General features: G+C 34.2%; 1 protein-coding gene across 4 annotated transcripts in view; it reads left to right on the top strand.

The window, feature by feature from the left end:
* The window catches only part of Slc16a7 (solute carrier family 16 member 7), a 159952-nt gene that overhangs the window by 22548 nt on the left and 112387 nt on the right, over positions 1-25017 (top strand). The gene's annotated exons all lie outside the window — the stretch shown is intronic.

The following is a 25017-nucleotide window of genomic DNA, read 5'->3' as shown; positions in this document are numbered from 1 at the left end:
GTTTAGTTTGTTGTTTGTTATTTAATTCTTCTTTCCCAGCCCCAAGGTTATAAAGATGTAATATTAAATGTCTCTCAGAACTGCCCAATAGATTTTTCCATACTGATAAAAATGTTTTCTATCTAATAATGTCTAATAAAGTAACCACCAGTACATGTGGGTATTGAGTACTGGAAATATGGATAATGTCACTGAGGAGATGAATTTTTTAATTTAATCTTAATTAATTTAAGTTGAGATTTAAATAGCCTCATGTGGCTATTGACTATTGTATTAGATAGCTTAGCAGCAGCTTGGTTTTATCACTTGTGGTGCTCCATCTGGTGTTCATCTTTTTGCATGGTGTGAGGCGGAAGTCTAGTGTCACGGTTTCCCAGGAGAATGATCAGTTGGCCTGCAGCAATGGCTTTGTTTTACTGATTATTCTCTCTCTCTCTCTCTGTCTCTGTGTGTGTGTGTGTGTGTGTGCGCGCGCATGTGTGTTTCTAAGCTTTTTTTTTTCCTTGTTCTTTGAAAAATTAATCTATCCTGGAACTAGAAACTCTCACTTCCATAATCACCACAGCTTTATATTAACCTTTCTATTTAGTAATGCACACAACTCATCCCTTCCTTTGTTCAGTTTCAGAAATGGCTTTGCCTTTCTGTGCCATTTTTTTTTATCTTTCATATGCATTTTCAACTCTGGTTATCAAATAGAGAATGGTGAGAGAAATTTCCCTTGAATTACCATTCCAGTAAGATCTGACTAGATTTCCTGAAATCAGACTTCAAAAAAAAATTCATATTAATTTCAAATGTTTGAGTTTGTTAGTTGAATTAGTTTGTGCAAGGTTCTATCCTTTATAATATAAAGTCCCTCCATTGAAAGCAATGAACAATTTTTTTCTAAAGTAGGAAAAATAGAAATCAATGAAGTAAGAAATATCCAGAGAATAAAGAAATAGCCAAAAAGAGAAGCTGGATGGTGAAGACAATTACCTTATTTAGATTTCCTCTTGGAATACTTTATGAACTAGGTGAGTTGGACTTGGGGTTTCACAGGCCAAAAATTGCATGCAACAGATCACAAAGTCCAAAGTCGGGCAAAGGTGAACTATCTAAAAGGTGACATGTCCTCCTGGGATCAACTGAAACTGTATTGCCATTGTACTAGAAAGAGGTTGTGATGCACGCACAGGTGCTCACATGCACATGGGCACATAGCTGGAGACTGCAAAAAGACCAGTCTACCTCTAAAGTTGATTGTACTAAAGGGGAACAAAAAATACCTGAGAATTCTTCACATGGCTGTGCAGCCCAAGGTGGTTCAAAATATCTACAATTTAAAATGTCAGATAATATCCCAGGTTTTGGAAGAAGAAAATATAAACTCTTAACTAGGAATCCAGCCTAACATAATCTTTAAGTAATCCCCACACGATAAAGATCCCAGGACTTCACATTTATAGGACATTATTATGCAAGAACCAGGAGAAGCTGCAGATAGAATCAAGTCCATAAAGACATCAGATGATAATTTTCCATTCTGTTGCAATGCTAAATGACCTCACACTTCCATTATCCAACATAGAGCAACTGACTCTGTCTCTGCAGGTATTACTTCAAATACTTGAGATGGAAAATAAAATCGACTTTGTCTCACCTACAGGTGGTAGTAACACAGATATTATTTAAGGATTGGATTTATATGGTTAGAACTCAAACTCTGTAATTAGATTGGCAAGGTTTGAATATCAGCTCCAAATTTTTCCAACTTGTGACCTTGGGTAGCTTCTTAATAATTTTGTGACTTAGTTTCTTCATCTATAAATGGTGTTGATAAGAATAGTACCTACCCCAAAGTTGTGGTGAGGGATAAATGAGTTACTATATGTGAAAAGTAAAAAGTAAAAGTAATGCCTTGGTTATAGTAGCTGATCAATGAATATTGTTTTTTCCCCCCACTTAACTTGAAGTACCCCATGTCTCATGAGATGTTGGGATTAGGATCATGTTGTAAAACAGCTCTACTTAAATATGTGCATTCAACACTGTGGAGAAACAATAGAAAGGGAGGAAAAAGCAAACATGCCTAATGCAGACAGGTGAAATAGAAACAAAACAACTTGTCAGTTTTAGGAAAAATCATTACATGATTTTTTTTTACATAAAAATATACTTGAATTTAAAGAGGCAAATTTTTAATTAAAAAATTACACTTGTATATTATGTGTAAAATTTCACAACTGAGATTATGTAGGCCTAGTATAAGGAAGCAAAAGAAGAATATATTAGTAGAAACACTACATTTTATAAAAGTAAAATTCTGAGCATTTTACAGAAGTCTTTATTTTCCACCTAAAAATTTTAAGAAAAAATGTTTCCTATCTCAAATAATACATTTCTTTGGTCTCCTTTCAGGTACTGGAGGGTTTTTGTTGTGACTTTTTAGGGGAAGAATGTACAACTTAAAAGTCCACTTTCTATCTAATTTCCCATGAATGAATACATACTTGTTCTGGATAATTCCTGGATCCTTTGTAACTTAAAAATGTCACTTGCATTGCTTTTCATTTATGTTTTTGTTGGTTGTTGTTGTTTGTTTTTTAGTGAACACTGTGCTTTCACTGACTGCTCATTAACCCAGGAAGGGGATCAATGACTCATTTAAAGTCACATAACAAGTACAGAAAAGAGCCAAACTCAGACACAGGAGTCCTGATACCAAGCAAGAGGTCCTTCTCACTCTTTGACAGCAAACCATTCCAATCCAGAAATGAATGTCCTCCTATGTACTTGAGTATTCTCCAGAGCCTAGAGTAACTCTAAAATGCCAGTTTCTACTCCTGTTTCTTTTGATTATTTTGTCTTTCAATCACAGTTAACGACAGCTTGGTCAGATTGAGTAAGAGGAAAAACAGGTTTGGTAAAAACAAGGGGGTATAGATTTTAACTGGGAAGCAGTTTTAAATCCTTTGCTACTGAGTAAGAGATTTCACCTTTTCCTTTGAATATGGAGCATGTGAGAGTCAGCATGCACCAACAACAGAGTCTTCTTATAACATTTATAAATATTTATAAGTATTATCTAATGTAGCTTTTTTCCTATCCTCACGAACACAGAGAGAAGTTGTTAAAAGTACTCGACCTTTAAATGCAGAGTGTTTAAATTAATTCATGTTATTACTTCAGTTTCACAGCTGACTTGTCTTGTAAATAAAACTTTTCCCCCATTAGAAATGAAGCCAATCTTGCAGTTCCCCACAGGTCTAATATCTTTTACACCGTGCTATGCTTCATACATTGACCTAGAACCCAGGGGAGTTTATGCGCAATTGGTGAATTAAACCAGAAATAATTTCCTGTGGCATTATGTCACAACCTCAATGATGAAAGAGAATCCTTTAATTTCTTTTGCACTTAATTACAAAAAATAAAATAAATTCTTTCAGAAATACTTAAAGTTTAATAGACCACTATTTATATTCTTGTGCTATATAAATTACATATCCAGTTCTTTGCCCACCTAATCACCTCCCAGAGGTCCCACCTTCTAAAAACATCACATTGGGGGTCAAGGCTTCAGTACATAAATTTTGGGGAGACGCTAACATGAAGTTCATAACATTTTTCATCTAACTGCACTTATTTTTCTCCATTTCTTGCCATCTACAATGGTAGAATGGTGCTCAGAGGCCTGAGTAATCATTCATTGTTTTTTTCAAATATTTACAATCCCATTTTCTGTCCAGAAGCAATATGCCTATTAAAATCACATCCTCTTCTCATATTGTTTAAATGTTAATAACATGACCAGGGTATATATTATGCATCAAACTATTAACATTTTCTACTCATAAGGAATGAGATGGAAAAAAAAATTTATAAGCAACTTTTTAGTGGAAGTGGTTGACTACTTTTATAAGCTATTGCTATGAAAACCTTTCACTTGCAATGCATTTAAGAACATTTGCCTATGTAGCATTTCTCACGCTTCAGATTTTATTGTTGTTCTTTAAATTTGCTGTACGCCTTTCTGTGTCCTTTTAATCTCTCAATTTGTTTTCTTTTACAAGCTGAGTCCATTGCTATTTTGCCTGTTCTTGAAGGGCAGCTCAAATTCCACTCTCTTTAATGATGCTTTGCTCAATGACTCCATCTAGAAGAATGCTACCCCTTGTGAATTTTCATAGCAGTCACCAATCAAAAAATAATTTTGGAACTTATTGTGCACTATCTTGCTTTTTATATTATGAATGTTATTTGAACTCTTTGAAGAAAGCATGTTTACATCTTTTTATTCTATACAATAGACACCAGAAGACTACACATGGTAAGCCCAAATCAATAATTGTGGAAGTAAAAAACAAACGAGTGAGAACTGGAGTAGCATCCTGGGACTTGTGACACACCCCTGCTCTGGCTCTTCCTTCCCTCTTTTTGTTTATACCACTGAAAATCCAGCAGAAGGATGGCCCTCCATTGTGAGCACTTTACTCTATGTAGTACATTTCCTTTTTGGGAAGTTAAGACACCTCAACCTGAGAACTCCCAACTTAACCTCAAGCTGCATGTATTGGTTCACTTAGGGAGCACTCTAAAATATCAATAAATGTATTGTCTTTCATAGATCGACATGGAATGCAGAACATTTTGCAGGTGGTAGTAGTTAGGCAGAAATGAAAGATCATTTTTTANTTTTTTTTTTTTTTTTTTGCGGGGTGTGGTACTGGGGATTGAACTCAGGGATACTAGACCACTGAGCAACATCCTCAGCCATATTTTGTATTTTATTTAGAGACAGGGTCTCTGAGTTGCTTAGTGTCTCGCTTTTGCTGAGGCTAGATTTGAACTTGTGATTCTCCTGCCTCAATCTTCTGAGCTGCTGGGATTACAGCCTTCACTACAGGGCCCGGCTGTGATATGATCTTAAAGGATCATTGTCATTTATGTGAACCATCATTGATGGAAATGTCCTTATATGGTGCGAGATTTTATTTGTTTCAAGGACAAATAGCCAAAAACTTTGTTTTGTATTCTTTTCAATAGGAGATATTTATGTCTGTATATTAACCACTTAGGTAGTTTCAGCTCATTTTGTGATTAAAGTTCAAAATTAGACAAGTCATTTTAGGGTCAAGGGTAAGGTAGAGATTGATGAAATGTGTTTTTAGGTTGCAATCATTTGGTTTCTTGTAATTAAACATATACTATAAATCTATTCCTTTAATTGTTACTAGTAATTGTATTTATTTTCTTTCTGAGGAAAAGCTCAAGCATAGACATGATGTCTACTACTAGATTAGGCCTTTGGATAGAAAATAGATTCTATTCTGTACTTTTGTTTGTAGAAAAGTATCAAGTCAGTTACCTTCCACATATAAACCTCAAGCATCTAGAATATCAAATTTGAAATAGTTGGAGATATCTGCTAGGAAAAGAAAATTGGTACTGGGCTCAAAAAAATGGAATATTACATTTAGATGTACACAGCATCCACGAAACATTATGGTTCATGCTGTTTGTTAGGTATTATTGTATATACTAGCTTCATCGATCCATTGAAAACACAAATTCAATGCTTTCCATGTTCAATACTGTTCTACATAGAGGTGGTTCATGCATATAATACGCTTAAATTCATGTGTATTTGTGTGCATGTTTGTTTGCATGTAGTTGGGGAGATAGAGTTCAATAGGAAAAAAATTACTGTAATACAAGACTGTTTACTATAAGGGCCACAAAAGAGAGACTTTTTCTTCTGAGAAGGGAGTGATCCCATTTTGATGGGAAGATGTCAGTTGGAGGGCATCTTTGCATCTGGACTTTAAAGGCAGAGGGGTGAGTAAAAGACTCTACCAGAGGGAGGACAGAACAAAGGCCAAGAAGGAAAGGGTCAAATTAATTCAAATTCCTGTAGACTATGTGAAAAGGAATAAAGCAGATTAAACATATGATTTCACTTTTAGGCACAATGAACAAAATATGATTTTAAATTTGTGATTGAAATTAGAATCCAACATTTGCAACTCGGATTAATTTTAGATTTTTTAAACCTGTGTGTTTCTCAGCATTAGCACTACTGAAATCTTGGACTGGATAATTTCTTTTGTGGTGGATGTTTATCACCATCCCTGGTCTCTATCCAGTGCTGAGACTAGGATTGGGCAAGGAGACAGCAAGGGCACAATATTTAAGGAGGCACTCATTCTCAACATCATATAAATCTTAGTCCTGTACTTGCATGACCCTGAGAATAGGTGCCTCCTTATATTTTGAGCCTAACGCACCCTAGTCCAGGAGGTTTTCTGTTCACCAGGAGGCAGTAACACGCTCCCAGTTGTGACAGTCACATGTGTCTCCAAACTTTGCCAAATATCCTCTAGAGGACAAATTTGCCCCTGGTTAAGATCCACTGTAATCTAACTGGAATAACTCAGCACATTTTTTTTTTTTTTTTTTTGTAAAATACCAAGAAGAGCAGACAGCAACATGACCTCTTTTGTACTTAAAGTAACAACTAAATACAGGTATGAGTGGTGGGTCACACATTTGGGCAGGATAATATGACAAGATGTAGAAAGAAACTTGAGTAGATGGCTTTGGTCTTGGCACTGGAGATAAAAGGGCTTGTGTGGGTTACCTAGTGGTAAGGGATCCATTCTGCTATTTATAATACACCTGCCTTCAGGGCCTTTGCTGTGCTGAAGAAGAATAATTCTGTTATGCATCATGGGACATATTTAACACAATTTTGAGTACATTTGTCTGATTCTTGTAGAAATGTTAAAAAATCTATAATATGCTTATACTTTTTCTTTTTAAGAAATTAGGCAGTATTTCTGGTTAGTACTTCATTGTTCTCAATATATTTGATTAGAAACCCTACCCTACCCTACTCATTCTATTTTCTTGGACTTTGAGGGAGTATGGGGCACTTGGGGAATTGTGTTTTGTGCAGCTTGTGACTTCCAAGTTTACAGGTACATCAGGCACTACTGATCATATCAATTAGTGCAAGATCACAAAGCCACACTATATTATGCACTGTGTACAGGTTCAATAAGAGTATGTCCTTACTTCATGTTTAGCAGTCAAGTTCAGTCCCCTAAATCCCAGGTGTCTAACATTGAGTGATGTGTCACCCAGCATGTTGCTCCATGGTTTTTATGGCACTGACTACAAAAAATTGGCCCATGGTAATAACAACAAATTAAAACGTTCAGTTTAATAGCTGATGACCTTCCACCAGACTGTGTACTATTTTATTTGTACTTCATGTTCAGTAACCTTTAGTGGTGGCTAATAAAATTATCCTTACCTTACAGATATGTAAGGTTCATTAACTTGCTCACAGTCACATGGTTAGGATCATGTGATTCCAGAGTCTGTGCTCTGACATAATCAGGGCTCCCTACAGGAATGTCCTTGCAGATTGTGCCTCATGCACACTGTGGGCATTTTGAATACCCTGAGATTTTACTGATAGGTACAATTAAGTGCCAAGTGAATTTCAAATTTTAAAGTGTTATTTATTTGTTTAAAGAAAAAATATTCAGTGGTACTTGTTAAAATATGGTAAGGAAATTGTTATTTGGGGTTATTGAGATAGATGAATAGATCATTACACTAGAGTCTTGCAGTGGAATAGAGAATTTGAGCTGACTTCTGAATACAGCATAGGCAAGTGGGATTTTATAGCTAAGGAGGAGTGGAGTGTTAGTGGGTAGAAAATGAGTAAGAGGATCCCCAGAGGTATAGGGCATTTTGGATAAATCAACCTAACAGGATTCTTGTTGAAGATAGGACAGGGTGGTCATGTGTTACTTAGGGGATGGTGGAGGATTAAGAAGTTGATTGGCTATCTGAGATTAAATGTGCAGGTTTCTTGTTGAACTGACAAAGTAGGGTTCTTTGCTAAAAGTAAATTTTACAAGGAAAGGACTTAGGTTCAGAAACCTGAGTAAAGTTTGGCCAAGCAGAGAATTTCTCACTTTTTAAAATTTTATTCAGGATGCTATACAGTGGGTAATGGGAAAATGAACAGTGGTTTCTTTTCTTCCTTCCTCCTTTCCCACCCTCCCTCCCTGCTTTTCTTCCTTCCTCCCTCCCTCCCTGCCTGCCTTCCTTCCTCCTGTGGAAACTTGCCTANCCCTGCTTTTCTTCCTTCCTCCCTCCCTCCCTGCCTGCCTTCCTTCCTCCTGTGGAAACTTGCCTAGATGTAAATTCATTGTGGAAAGAATGAAGTTCAACTGAAAGGTTATTTCTTGCCTATTGTGATTTCCGCTTTCCAGTGCAGCCCGTGCACTTAGGAGAATGAAACCCTCTTTTAGAACTGCTCCTTCAGTTAGTGAAAATTGTGTAATGCCACCAGAGTTCTCTCTCCAAAGCCTAAGGCTAGAATATTCTCTCACTATTATTTATTATTGTCATGGAGCCATTAGCTTTTGCCATTAGAAACTATACTTATACTAAAGGTGTTACAGCTGGATGTATGTGCTCCAAATTCTCATTACATGCTGCTGACCTCTCCCTATAAATCTGAGCTTGGAGTTATCAGCTTTCTACTTGTTGGCCCTAATTGGAAAGTTCTCTGCTATATACAGGTACAAAATGTACTATCAGAGCTTGAATTTCTGCCCCTTATTAACATTGCCTTTGTGACTTATTTCCTCAATTCTTTTTCCATTGGAAATTCAGCTGAAACAAATTCCTCAGTTTTATATACAAAGTGAGCTCATGGTAGAACACATTACAAATCATGCAATGCAGTAAATGAGAACACAGTCTAATTCTTTTGACATTAGAGAATATTAAAATGTCCTTTGTTAATTAATTACCTGCCCATCATTTTTTTAACTTAATAATTTTGAAACAAAGTATATGTTTTTAAGAAGATTGAAACTCTTTTTTTTTTTTTTTTTTGCTTGAAAGGTATACAGCAGTAAATTCCATGAAGGGTCTGCAAGGAGTTATCATTTTCTAAAATCTTCAGATGGATTCTGTTTTGGCAGACTCTTGTTTAGTAGTCCAAAGATGGCAGAGTGAATGTTTCTGACTTGATTCGTTTGTCCATGAGGACAATATTTCCCAGATAGAATCCTTTGAATTTTCCATTGAAGTCATGTGTTCATTTTGAGGAATTTCCTGCATCTATCACAATTGTTAACCCTTTTAAGAGGAGGGGAGGCACCATATTTAGAAACATAAGGACTCAGACGTCCTGGTTTTAGATTTTCTACATATTATTAATAGTGACTTAATTTCAGCAAGGTGTGGCCGCATATGCCTGTAATTCTAGCAAATCAGTATTTCTCAGAACAAGTCATCTTAAGAAGTATTTGTGTTTTCAGTATCTATTTAATATTTAAACAGTTATTTTACCAATTTCAATTTAAATAGCATTTACTTTGAAACAGCTGTGTAGGGTATGCTAGAATAAATTTTGTTCTCACAATTTCATTTATTTTTTTCTATTAAAAACTGATTTAAGCAGTCTTCAAATAAATGAAATATGAGCTTCATAAGACCATGAGATAAAATGATCAAACTACATAGGTTCTAAATTGAGATCTATGCAGAATTATGATGTTTCTAAGAAATTAAACATAAATACTTTTCTTTCCTCAGATCAACTTGTTTTTCCTAACATTCATGTCAAGAAAGAATTATGAGGAAAACATGAATGTACAAAATTTTCACCACAGAAACTTGAGGTTAAATTATCATCCTCTTTTTTTCTACTGCATGGGACAGAAATTGTGTCACAGATATTCAATGTTTTTTAAAGTACATATATTTAGCATACTGTCAACTGTTGTTCTCAAATCTGTATTATCCCATTGTGTGTGCCTAGTGCTCAAAGGAAAATAACAGATCTATTTGAGGACAAAGGATTTTTCTCCCAAAATATCTTCATTATATAATATAATCATCTGATATTTTTATGGTGATCAGCGATTTCCACATTTTGTGTCTCCCAGCTTTTTAAAAAAATGTTCTTTCTGTTTTAGCCATCATCTATAAATAGGTGCATATTCTATTAATATGGTTGTTGCTGTTTTTTTTTTCTTTCAAGTTTCCAGTGCCTACCAATCTTGAAACCAGAATTAGAAGCAAAGGAGTAATTTAAAAAGTAAACATATTATCAATACCCTTATATTCCAATCACTTAATTATTTTTTAAAAAAATTAATATTGCTCTGTGACATACAAATGCAAAGCTGCCAAGAAATAGTATATCGTTTTATTCTTTCAATGACCTATGAGATATTTTCTCATATTTTTTAGAGATGAGAAGGCTAATTTTAAAAGGCTAACTATGTTTTCCAAATTCACACAGCTCATTAGTGGTTGACCTAAGAAGACAGATCTGACACTTAGTGTCTTAAATATTCTACAAGTAATTCTTAAATCTCTGAGAATTTAAACATATACTAAATACTTTCTTCAGTCTATTATGTATAATAAAAATCTCTTCTACATTCCTATCCTAGGAAAAAATTCAAATTTTCTATAAAAAAGGGAGTACTAGAATCTTTGACAGCTATGTTGACCTATAATAAACATAGGAAACATTGTACTTATTACATGAAGCAATATCAAATTATAAGAAGAATGTAGGTATTTTCATGTATTCCAATAGGTTATTAAATATTTCTCTACCCTTTCTGTTAACAATTGATTTGTGTTATATATTGTTGGCTGGTCCATATTTGAGTTATACAACTTTTTAAATTTTAGCATCAAACACTGATTTAATATGTTGCAATACTATCCAATCTTTATCTATGATTGGGAAGTATCAACTCAGTAACACACACATAAGCACACTTTATAATTTTTTGGTTGATGGCGTTTGACTTTGAATAATTCCTTTAAAAATATCTTCATTTTCCAAAGATTCTTAATTTGTCATAGCACTCTTGTTACTGTTACCATCTTTCTTTGTTTTCATCATCCTCTAATATGAAAATTAATTTTTAGTTTGTGCCATCAATTTCTGTTTCACAAAACAGTACATTGCTATACTGTTTTCTTATTCCTCTCCTTAAAATGTTCTTAGATATTACTACTTAAAAAAAAACAAACTAAAATCACCTGAACTTACAATATAAACTCTTTCTGACAATGAGGAAATTGAAACTATGCTGTATAATTAAGGTGACCAAAAGAGGAATAAAACAAAACAGAAACAAAAATACTTCTGACACTTACTGTGTGGGAATTTCATCCACAACAACTGATTCTCTCATTCTTGGCCAACACCAATGAGGTGTTCTGCAGTTCAATTCTGACACTAATGACGCTGAGTTAATTCACACCCCACAGTTTGAGGGTTCAGTTCAACAAGAGCACCACCCCCCCACTCTTGATCCCAATCACAAGTGTGGTTTCCAGGTTATCTACCACTTCTGTCCAACCTCTTTACAAATCGGAAGGCACCAAGATTTCTTTCTTAGGTACAATAAGTTATTAGATGAACTCATGTAACTCAGAAAAAAAATGTCATGCTTACCAATGTAATGAAAGGATGTGATTCCATAGCACCCTGGTGGAGGTGATACACAGGACAAGGTGGGAACAGGTGGCGGGGAGGGTAGAGCTGGCAGGGCCCTCTAGGCAAAGCACCCTCCCAGCTCTTGGGACAACAAAAGATAACTTTTTCTTAGCCCTGTCCCAAATTTAAATGGTTGTTAGGAAATTCAATGCTATTGCCAGAAACAAAGGAGTTATTAGACTTGTAAACTTTGTAAGCAGAATTTATGACTTTCTCTATGTTTTCAAGAGTTGACATTTGGGGGGCATTTCATGATGACAACTTATATGTCCTATTGGAAATTTTTGAACATCCACATTTTGTCATTTGAAATGAAATCTTATGTTAACTTGAATTCTTCCCACCATGGGGGAAAAATATTCAATTTTTATTTTTCCAAACATAGTGATTGTTATTTTTGCTTGGTAAAAGAAATTAAATGACTGCGATTCTGAAAAAAAAAAAAAAAAAAAAGTAATGCTTTCCTGAAAATAGTCTTGGACTCTATCTACCCAAACAACAAAAGAAACCATGCCACCACTGACTACTGAAACCATTCATCATGCCAACTGTTTGCAAGCGTGTAAGATTTTTTTCAATGATGTTTTTCTTTTTTAGCATCTGACTGACAGATATAATGAAAGTTGTTGGCAGCCCTTATCAAAAACAAGAGCTGCCACGTATTAACAACTTAAAATAGACACCTTTCATCTTGGCAACCTGAGAAAGAGTCTGGTATTCTAAATGTTTTTTCCAAAACATTATAAAATGTTAAAATAAGAATATTTTGATGTTTCGCAAAGTTCCCTCAGGAACTTTTAAACTAATATTGCATACATGCTATTTGAAACCCTTTGGTCGAACACTTTAAGCTATTATTTCTCTGTAATTATGAGCTAGATGGCTGACAGGATGTGGTAGTGAGAACTGGGTGGAATAGCACATACAAGGTCCTTCTGTCTAGATCACTATCCCACTCCCACCGTCTCCATCAGGAGACCTTCCCTGATCACAGTGGCTGGAAGAATTTTTTCCCACTTCTTGTTCCTGTGATTCTTTTATTTATTTTATATAAGGCAATTCTTTTGTCTATATTCATGTTCCCTTCTAGAGCAGACACTATTCATTTGCTGCCAAATTCTCCTATTATTATATCTAGTTTCATTTATTCATTCATTCTGAAACATTTCTAAGAACCTACTTTGCTTTTGATGGTAATACTGTCATGAAGTATGAAGCTATTGTCTTTTTATTATTTTAAATATTGTTTTTAGTTGTAGATGGACACAATATTTTTATTTCATTCATTTATTTTTATGTGGTGCTGAGGTTCGAAACCAATGCCCCACGCATGTGAGATGAGCACTCTACCACTGAGCCACAACCCCAGCCCAAGCTGTTGTCTTAATAGGACAGTCAAAAGTGAATTTCTTTTTTAATGAGTTCAAATATATACTATAATTGTACAGTAGTTTATGACACAGTTATTTTTTTGTTAATTTTTTAATTTATATATGACAGCAGAATGGATTACAATTCTTATTACACATATAGAGCACAATTTTTCATATCTCTGGTTGTACACTAAGTATATTCACACTAATTTGTGTCTTCATACATGTACTTTGGATAATAATGTCTAACACGTTCCACCATCATTTCTAACCCCATGCCTCCTAACTTCCCCTCCAACTCCTGTGCCCTATCTAGAGTTTGTCTATTCCTCCCACACTTCCCCTTCCTACCCCACTATGAATCTACCTCCTTATATCAGAGAAAACATTCAGCATTTGTTTTTTGGGGGTTGGCTAACTTTACTTAGCATTATCTTCTCTAATTCTATCCGTTTACCTGCAAATGCCATGATTTTATTCTCTTTTATTGCTGAGTAATATTCCCTTGTGTATATATGCCACATTTTTTATCCATTCATCTATTGAAGGGCATCTAGGTTGGTTCCACATTTTAGCTATTGTGAATTGTGCTGCTATAAACATTGATGTGGCTGTGTCCCAATAGATGCTGTTTTTAAGTCCTTTGGGTATAGACCGAGGAGAGGGATAGCTGGGTCAAATGGTCATTCCATTCCCAATTTTCCATGAATTCTCCATACTGCTTTCCGTATTGGTTGCACCAATTTGCAGCCCTACCAGCAGTGTATGAGTGTACCTTTTTCCCCACATCCTTGCCAACCCTTATTGTTGTTTCTCTTCATAATAGCTGCCATTCTGTTTGGAGTGAGATGAAATCTTAGAGTGGTTTTGATTTGGATTTCTCTAATTGCTAGAGATGATGAAATTTTTTTTCATATATTTGTTGATTGATTGTATATCATCTTCTGAGAAGTATCTGTTCAGGTCCTTGGCTCATTTATTGATTGGGTTATTTGTTTTGTTTTGGTGCTTAGCTTTTTGAGTTCTTTATATACCCTAGAGATTAGTGCTCTATCTAATGCGTATTGTATATGCATCAGCATAGAAACAAAATTAGTGTGTTGTAAGAGAAATACTAAAGCAAAATAAGTCAGTTTTGTTTGCAAAATTTTGCCTTAATAACTTTTCTACTTTTACGTTCAAGGGAGCTGTTTTTTACAAAACTTTCTGGTTTGGGTAGAGCTGCTGAACAGTACTGGATATCATTGTTTATTTTTCCACTTAAGAAAAGGAGAAGCCAGTGCTAATGCTCTTCTGCAACCTAGAGCTTAGTTAACTGTTAAAGATTGCACCTTCCAAAATGTGTGTCAGTTTTTCTTTACAGAGAACTTTTGTAGTGTTTTCCTCATCATTACTAAGACAGTTTAGAGTTTGTGTTTGGTGGGAAGATGTATGGTAATGATAATACTCCACGGTATTGGAATATCAAGACTGAATAACTAAGTAACACAACCTAAATTAAACCCTTCCCTACATATGTTTATGCTGTAGACAAACTTTGTAAATCTTTTTTTTGTTGTTGTTGTTGGAAGGAGATACCAGGAATTGAACTGAGGGGCACTCGACCACTGAGCCACATCCCCAGCCCTATTTTGTATTTTATTTAGAGACAGGGTCTCACTCAGTTGTCCAGTGCCTTGCTTCCGCTGAGGCTGGCTGTGAACTCACTTTTCTCCTGCATCAGCCTTCAAAGCTGCTGGGATTATAGGTACGTGCCACCATATCTGGCAAACTTTGTGAATTGAACTGATGATCTAATAAGAGTTGTAGAAGCTATTTTCTGTGTTAGCCTTTCCTGTGTGAATGTATAATCATCTGTTTTGGTGCTTCATATCTAGAATGATGTTCTTCTCATCTTTTTTATTCTTATCCACGGATTACTCCTTATCTTTTAAGAATTGTTCCAAATTTTCCTTTCTCTAGGCTCTATCCCTGTTCTTCATTCACCCAGCCTGATGAGATATTGTTACGATTTGGATGTGAGGTGTCTCCCAAAAGCTCACAAGTGAGACAATGCTAGAAGGTTCAGAGGAGAAATGATTGGGTTGTAAGAGTCTTAACCCATCAGTGATTTAATCCCCTAATAGGGATTAACTGAGTAGTAACTAAAGTGTAGGGTGTGGCTGGAGGAGGTGGGAATTGGAGTGTGGCTTTGGGTATATATTTATATCTGGCAAGTGGACTTTCTCTCTCTGCTGTTTTCTGATCATCATGATGAGAGTTGCTTCCTTCTGCCACACATTCCTGCCATGATGCTCAGCCTCACCTGGAGCCCCTAGGAATGGAGCCATCCTTCTGTAGACTAAAACCTCTAAAACTGTGAGCCCTGAAATAAATTTTTCCTCCTCTACAATTGTACTGATCTGGTCATTTAGTCACAGTGGCAAAAAAAAAAAAACTGACTAAAACAGAAATCTCATATTTTCATAAACTCATGCACATATTATTTCACTTATTACTTTTTCATAATCTCTTTCTAGGTTTATACCTCTTAAATAGACTCTGAACTTTTGGATGCCCCAGGACCTTATCATATTTATTTTTTTTAATAATATGTCTTAACATTGTATGTGACCTATACATTGTTCTTTGTAAATGCTCCTTTGATGAAAATATGAATAGATATTAATAATCAAGATCAGATCGGCTTCCTCATGCAGATGATAAGGCCTCAAGGAAGGTATAGTTCAGAAGGGAAACACAATCCAGGAGTGATTACTTTTTCCAACTATGATAGTAGCCAAAGCTATAGAGTAATGTGGCAATTGTATAATAATAATGAGGAAGAACATGCGATCTAGGCCAGAGAATTGAGCTAACCATGAACTTAATTGTGGTTATGTGAGTCCATTGAGATAGAATCCAGAATAGTTGTGAACAATTTGGAAACAATGTATAGAGTAGAGCATGCTGAAATATAGTTGAAAGTAACTTTTTCAAAAGGCTTATAATAATTGGGAAAATAGGCACGAAGGGTGTTGGGAAATTCATTTTATTGCTATAAATTATTGATGAGTTATCACTGCTTGCATATGTTCTAAATAGACTTATGTTGTAAATTTTGAAGAGCCCTTGGATAATTTATAATAATATAATTCACTTACAAGCTATATGAAATATTAATAAATGTTATTACCTACCTTATTTAGACCTTTCTCCCTACCATGGACTGTAATGCATACTTTTCTGTGCATTATCCTTAGTACTTATTCCAATATAATTATTCACATTTTACAGATGAGGAAACAGAAGGTTAGAAAGTTTAATCCACTTGTCTTTGATCACAGAACTATTAAATACCAAATCTGACATTAAATCCATTGCATTTGAAATTGAATGTCTGTCTCACACTACATTGTGCTATGACTCCGAGTCTATAAAATACATGTAACTTTTCTGCACAAGATTAACATGAAAAACATAAATGTCTATAAATTCAGTTATCTCTCTGGTCATTCATTCATTCACTCCATTCATTTGTTCACTGAATATTTATTTATTGACCATCTAGGCACTCTGCTAGCTATTGCAAATGTGCAACACATCCACATTCCGTGGTGGGATTTACAGTGTGAGATTCAGGGATGAGAAATATAAATAACTGTATAATAACAATTTTGATAAGTGCTTTGAAGAAAACCATAGTGCCTTTTGTTAAGTGGATTACAGAGCAGAGTTCTTATGTACTTCCTTCCCTGTGGGTAAGTGTAATTAGATTTACAATATAGCTTACTGTAACCCAAGAGGATGCTTAAAATAACTCTAGATAAGTGGTACCACAGCAGTGTAATCAAGCTGAACAGTTTGAAAACATTGGTCTTCCAGCAGCCTTTTCACAGCAGAAGGAATTTTGGTGAATTGTTTGGTATTTTTGAAGAAAACCGTGGTGCTGTATCTAAATAGGTTTTGAAAATTTTCCAAGTGTCACATCTGTTTTTCAGTTTTGGAGGGTGACTTTGGAACTATCTCAAGAGTAACCTACATCAGTTCACAAAAAGCACAAATATCTATGGAGATGAGTATCCCTATGCCCTTTAAAGACCAGTATCTGTCCTGCTGCGACTCTGAACACGGAAGAGCTTTTGAACCAGAAATGTGGATGGAGTATTTGCCGATTATGAATTTTTGGCTATCCATATAGATAACAGTTGGCATAAAATCAAAATAGTAGTAAAATAGAAGAACTCACTTGATTTAAGAGTTAACATTAGGTGCTCAATATAAAATAAAATCTAAGACAAAATGCAAACAAAGCAAAACAAAACTGTGAAACTTTGCCAGATGTTCATAACACCCTAAACAGGATAGAAGTCATAAAATCTTAGGTTCAGCTTCCAAAATTACCTTAAAGAATATATTATAATATCATAAATAATTGGTATTTAAGAAATTTGTGAACATTGTAGAAAAATTAAAATCAATGGTTTGGTTTGTTTTTCTCTTCTAAGAAATGTCTGTTATAGCTCAACTTTCCTTTCCTCCCTCCTCTTTCAAAATCTCTTCATAAGCAGATGGAAAACTGGTCATTTCTCAATAACTGGAGATACTTTTGTAATTATGTGCAAATCTGAAAGGTCAGGACCCTCCCTATTTTTCAGCTGTCAGGGAATGGTTGAAATGCTTTTCATGAAATAAGTGGAAACATATGTGAAAAATAGAAGGTAAATCAAGAAATACGGTATCATAATTGAAATCTATTATCATCTATCAACTTTAGGTATTGTGAGCCTGCCTTATTATCACATTCTTGGAAGTTCCTTATCCTGCTAATAGTTCTCATTACCTTCACCTTCTGTCTTTCTTTTGTGCTGGTCTCACAGAAGAAGAGCTCTTCAGGTGGGTTTTGAGGAATACATAGGAGCTTGCTTAACAGAAAAGCAGGGAAAAGGATTCCTTAATAGCAATGACACCTATTAAGTTATTTAAAGACACAAAGATAGGAGCTAACATGGAGTGAGCTGGAAACTGAAATTAGTTCAGTGTTGGCAGAGCACGTAGTGCAAGGGTAGTCATGACATTAAGAGGAAAATAAAAAAGTGAAATGGAGTCAGATCAGATGGCAAAACAGTCAAAATTCAAGTAGAAATATTTCTACTAGTGAGTTCATGTTTTGATAACCAGTAAGGAACTACTCTACCTCAGGGGAGGAAGGAAGAAAGGACTAATAGAGACCTGAAATACGCACAGGTAGCCAAAACATTATAGGATTCCACACCTGATGTGATGATTTTCATTTTACCCGTGAATAAGAAGCCAACTTCAGGGGGTGACTGAGGATGTTTGGCCAACTTGAGGGAAGGAAAGATGTTAGAACTGTAGTAGTGAAGGAGAGGGGAGGATACCAAGATCTGTGTAATAATTGTATCAGAGAAGCCTGGGATCTTGCCAAAATTGAAATCTGTGAATGTGAAAAGGCATCAATCTATACAGTCAATCTATTTCCCCCAGCTCTGTGGAATACTAGAGTTGTATATCCCATTCCAAGTTTGAAATTTTTAGGCTCCTTATTGCAAGAACATGTAAGTGCAAGGTACTTGATATTGTTGTTGATTGATTATAGATTATAATAGTATTATCCACCCACTAAAATTGTGTTCAGTGCATTGTGTAGTTTCCATATCTATACTCTTCTTCTTCTATAAGGTAGAGATTTTAAAAACAGTTGAGAATCCAGTTAGGAAATTTTCCAAAGATATTTTTGCCAATCAGTATTAGAAATGGAATTTAATGCAGACCAACTTTTCAGAGGAGCAGAAAAGAAATTGGAGCTAAAAAAGGGCTAAGAGTTTGGGAGAAGATGTGTCAATGGACTGGACATTTTCAAGGAGATTCTATAACAGGATAAATGGAATAACAATTTTTTTAGGATTGCATAAAAGATAGTAATAGTAATTGGGATGTGGAATAGCAATGTTTAAGACCCCAGTAATAGAGGCATTCCAAGTGGCCATTAAGTTCAAATTGGAATTAAGTTACTGGAATAAAAGTAGAAGTGGAGGTCATGAATTTTATAGTTAGGTTATGGTAGGATTTGGGAATGAGGTGAAATGAATCTTAAAGGGATGGCCTAAAAGCTGGTAAGTCCCCATGAATGTGATATATCTTTATGAGCTGAATGTTAATTAGGAAAGGTTTTTTTTTTTTTTTTTTTTGCATGAAGGTGAAAAATAATGATATAAAAGCCACAGAGTGGAAGTGGATTATGCTGAGCCTCTGTTCTAGACCTGGATGTATGGAGAAAGGCAACTTCTGTAAATCAGATTTGAGGAGAAAATATGTGGAGACAACACAATGTCCAGGGCAGGAATAAGGAAGTTTGTTTATATATATCTAATAAACAATGGGAGCCTAGAGGGCATTGAAAGTATAAAAAACATGGAGAAGGACATCAAGAAGGGTGTGATAAAGTGGAAAGTACAAACAACAAGGGAAAAAGGGCTCAGCTGTTTGCAGAACAGACTTAGAAAGAGACTTGTGATTACAGAAAACAGTTTATTTGGGACTTGAGAGTAGTGGAGACAAGAAGCATCAGTGGAACCTAATGGCTTCAAACTTCTAAAAGGAGCTTTGGCTTAAAGATCTTTTGCTATTTCAGTTCCAAATAATGCTATGCCCTGATTTCAGTCACATTTTTGTTTGAGCCAAGTGAGAGTGACACTGTCCAAAGTTCAGTGGGTGTTGGGGCTGAAATACACCCCTTTTTGGTCAGTTCATATCGGATTTGGATGAAATTGATTGGAATTCATCTGATTTCTTGACTTTGCTTAATTGGATTTTACTTAAAAAGTACTGAATTTGATTTTAAGTAAGTATTTATTTCATGGACACATTTTTAAATATTTTTTCAAAGCACTGTACTGTATTAGCTTAATATTTAGAATTTTTGATTTTGTGTCATCATCTTCTGCTTATTAGGACAGATTTTTGCCTGATGATATTATTTCCCATTGTTGTACTTTAAAATAACATGGCCTTTTTTGAAATGCTTAAATATAAGGATTTATTTTAGCTAAATTTCTGAACACATGAAGTCTGTGGGGCTCACAATTTACTCCATCTTCCAAAGGAATAAATAGTAATAAAATTTATGAAAACCCAATAACCTCTTCATTCAAATGTTCATTTTCTTTTCCTCTGACTTCAAACACCAAGTTTGTGTGTGTGATTTCTTTTTTAAATTTTTTTATTCTAATTTGTTATATATGACAGCAGAATGCATTACGATTCATATTACACATATAGAGCACAATTTTTCATATCTCTGGTTGTACACAAAGTATATTCACACCATTCATGTCTTCATACATGTACTTAGGGTAATGTTTTTCATCTCATTCTACCATCATTTTTACCCCTTTGCCTTTCCCTTCCTCCCCTTTGCCCTATCTAGAGTTCATCTAATCTTCCCATGCTTCCCCTTCCAACCCCACTATGAATCAGCCTCCTTATATAAGAGAAAACATTTGGCATTTGATTTTTTGGGACTGGCTAACTTCACTTAGCATTATATTCTCCAACTCCATTCATTTACCTGCAACTCCATTCATTTACCTGTCCATGATTTTATTCCCTTTTATTGCTGATTAATATTCCATTGTGCATATATACCATATTTTCTTTATCCATTCATCTACTGAAGGGCATTTAGGTTGGTTCTACAGTTTAGCTGTTGTTAATTGTGCTGCAATAAACATTGATGTGGCTGTGTCCCTGTAGTAGTATTCTAAGTCCTTTGGGTATAGACCAAGGAGTGCCTGAGCACTTTGATAACTAATGTAAACTAAGAAATTGGGACTGTAAATTTATTTATTTTACCATATATTTAAAAAGGTAAGCCTTATATAAAATAAAGGAGGTTTGATATCATTAAGTGAATTTTAACAGAAATTTAATGAAATAAATGTAAGAAATGTTTTTATACATCACATAGTCCAACTACCCATCTATCACTGATATATGCATTGGGTATTTTTTCATTAAAGATGTTTCTCATAACTGGTATTATGGAACATGTAAGTAAGATCAAGGTTAGAAGGATTCCTGTCATTAAAGCTATGTAACCTTGAGAATTTGACTTCTCCAAGCCTAGTGTTTTCTTTTCTCTAAAATGGAGATTATCAGAGCATTTGAGAGGATTGAGGCAATATATTTTACTTTTAGATACTTATGTCTATCATGTTACCTTTATATTAAACAAGCTCTTCTGCAGTCTTAGCCTACCTGCTACAGTTCAGCATCCATTAGATAGTTGAAAATTTCTTAAAATTAAATTTCATACTAAGTTCAATTTTTGGTATCTTTGCAGCAGTCTGGACTTTGACAATGCAATAATACCAATCTTTTTCATTTTCCCAAGGTAGCTATTGAATAATTACAATATGCCAGTCAAAGTCATCTAAGTTCCTAGCCAAAATCAGTTATCAGATATGTCCCATGCACCTGCAGTACAGGTCTGCTTTAGCATCCTGATGTACTTAGGCATGGGCTGGCAGCTGCCCATGGAAGTACACACTCCATGTGAATCCAGCAATTAATTTCAGAGCTCAGCAGCTTGGTCTCAGGGTCAATTACACTTCCTCTAGTTGGAGTTCATTCAGGCCCATTCTTAACAGTTCATCATGTTTATTCACCCTAATCATATAAAAATAATTTTGTTAAAGACTGTGATGTACAATTTGCTTCAAAGAATAAATGTCAGTTTGGCTGTAGGGTGAATACAGCTGATAAGGACTCCTATCTGTGTTGTTCTGTTCATCTACCCTCCTGTTGACTCCTCACAGCTACCCATACCTGTAGGGTAGTAATATGGCAAACTGAGCACAGTGACATTTCAACAAGAGAAGCTCAAGTGATGGTTTCTCAGTGTGTTTTGGTTTTGTGATTTCTGCATGGTTGATTTTCAGTACAACACCAAACCAATTATATATGTTTCCAACACCTATGGATTTTCTTTCATCTTTGATGTCTTCAATTAGAAGAAAGGCAGGTCATTTATATCTCTATGACAAAGATATGCGAACAAGATTACTTCATTCAATATTTTTGCTAAAGTTCTAAAATCAAAACTTTTTTGGGCTAATGTTTTCTCACTTTATTTTCAATCTATGATGGTGAAATTTATTCTCTTAGGTTCAATTATACAACACAATTATATAATTGTGTAGTACTTGTTTAGAGATTTTAGGTTATATTACTTATTCAGGTTTGCAAGTAGAATTTCCTCAAGAGACTTGGAATCCCTGTACCTGTAGCTGTAAAATAGTGATTCTGTAGTTGTATATAACAGGGCTTTACAGAATCTGCCTCCTGTGACTTTCAAAGATCACCTTTGGTGGTTGGATAAACTTAAAACAATGGATTTGTTTTGGGATGTCAGAATAGGACATGGTGTCTCCAACCTGTCACTTGACAGCAAAAGGAATGTTATGCTTCAGCCTTGAATAATGTCCTCACATTCTTCAACCTTGGGTTAGTCATCCACTCATCAGCTGATGTGATTTTGCATTTTTGCCTGTGTCATTAATCACTCACCTTAAGTTCTCTTTTGGCACTGGAGGCCTGTTGCTTCCAAACCAAACACATTTTCTGGGCTTCTGTGGAAAGGAAAGGAGAAGGAGATTTAAAAGAAGATAATAGATGGGTTCTCAGTTATTTTGGCTTTGTTATTAATGCTAACTACTATCATAAATTATGGACTTATGATTGAGATGTTAATGAATATTTTATTCAAGGAACTTTTCATAAGTCTTAATGAGCACTGAGAATTCACAAACATGATTGGAGGATGCTGCTAAATTAAAGGGAGAAACTCTTGTTAGAGAGTAGATTATCTTCTATTTCTCTTGAAAATTTGAGTGTTAATTTACATAATATTAAATATTCCTTTTTGCTGTCCTTTGGCTTTTGAAACAGTCCCTTGTTTTGTATCTTTTGTTAAGTATATCAATAAAATTATCTTTGCCAGATGACATTTTTCATTTTTATCATTCTTTAGATAATTTCCAACCATGTGTAAACATGAATAATATATTTCCCCAATTACATCATACATTCTTAGCTTCTTTCCTAAGCACTTTTGTAAAAATATAGTTTGTGATTAAAATTTTCTCATGAGTTAGAAAAGATCAGGAGCCCTTGAAATTCATTATGAGATACACCAGAAGTAGAATTTTATGACACCACAGAGTATTAAAATAGCAGTGTGGAAAGGGCTGCTGGGCCTCTCTGAAAAGTAGGGCTATTTAATCACCTAATAATGGTCTCCAAATTTATAGAATTGAGTATACCATATATTTTCCTACCTGATTTTGGATAAGAGATTACACATTGTTTAGTCTTCCAGAGGCCTAAAGATTTCTGTGTAAGGGTTTTCCTTTTTTTCCCCCTTTTTATTTGTGTTGATTTCTGGTATAATGGGTAAAGGAATTACTTTTAATTATGTGCCCATTAAGAAGAGCACCATACAGCCTATAATTGTTTGCAATTGTTTTTATATTAATGGAATTATAAAACAAGTTTTTTTTTCTTTTTTTACGAAGTCAAAGTCTGTTAAGCTTATCTATGATTTAAAGGTACATGTTTCAGAAGGTCAGATATATTAGCATTTGTTCGAGGTGAAAGTGATTTGGGAAGGTCAAAAGGCATGCCAGAACAGATGAAAAGCATTTCACTTTATTTTATTTTTATATTAACTACCTTGTTTTTTAAAACATCTTAATTTGGTATACATATCATGTAACTCTCAAATTACTCTATTTTTTATATATATGTCATCAGCATATAAATACCTTTTAGGTTCAGTGTATGCTTCTTCCTCAAAAAAATAAAAATAAAAACAATTTAAAACAAAGGAGAAAACTTTCACTGTAACAAAATATTGTAAATTAAAATTGATGTTTCAACGTTGTAGAGGAAAATCTGGAAATTTCTAAGTTTACATTGTCAAAATAAGTTTATAGTTAGAGAAAAAAAATAAGAAGAAAGACTTTCTTATTATCCCCAAATATTTGTAATATTATTTTATCTCAAATGAGAATCAAAATAATGGGAGAAGTTGCTTTTAAGGGATGAGATAATAAATATATAGACAAGAGTAATTGTAGCAAATAATGTCAGTGTTATATGTATAAATGAAATAAATTCAGAATTACATATTTTAGTGGTAGTCACTGAAGTAAGAAAGTTAATTGTAGCAAGATGTCATACCCTTAAAAATGTTTACTTTACTATGTATTTTACTGATTGTGTATACTAAGAAATTTGTGAGGAACATTTTAATGCTGTTTCTAAATTCAAGTGAATTTAATTATCTCTCTAAGGAGGTTCTATGCTTGCAGAATCAACAAGTTTTTGTGTGATTCTTACTAAATTGGGACAATTTCATGTAAATAATTGGTTTATTATCATCTTGGAATTTACATAGTACACAGATTGATTGTTTATCTAAAATCCCTTCCATGTTGGACTACAAGGTCAAGGTTCTCTGGTCAAATAAGGTAACATTATAAGCATTAGCAAACTGACCTCATAGTACCTTTGTTCTCTCCTCTTTGTCCTTGTTCATGTGAAATATATTTAAACAATCTTTGCACTGTGCTATTATAAAAAAAATTCTTGATCATATCTGAAAGTTAATTATATTGGTTTAATAGTAATAGAATTATCAAGATTTACATATTTAAGTCTCTTATTTTTCAAGTAGGAAATCAGTGGTTATCTAATATTTATTTATCTATAAAACTAATAATTTTTTACTAACTTAGTAGCAACTATTAATGTTCATAGTTATTAATATTTTATTTGTTTTTTGTCTAATACCAAACACCACTTTAGTAGGTATATTAAGAGTGTTAAATGAGTCAATTAATAGCCACACAGGTAAGATATATATATATATATTTATTTATATTTTATATATATATATTTATATATATATATTTATATATTATATATATATATTTATATATTATATATATATTTTTATATATATTATATATATATTTATATATTATATATATATTATATATATATTTATATATTATATATATAATATATATAATATAT

The sequence above is a fragment of the Marmota marmota genome, unplaced genomic scaffold (genome assembly GCF_001458135.2).
Source record: "Marmota marmota marmota unplaced genomic scaffold, marMar, whole genome shotgun sequence".
In the NCBI taxonomy this organism is placed as follows: Eukaryota; Metazoa; Chordata; class Mammalia; order Rodentia; family Sciuridae; genus Marmota; species Marmota marmota.
This window is presented reverse-complemented; position numbering and strand designations above follow the sequence as displayed.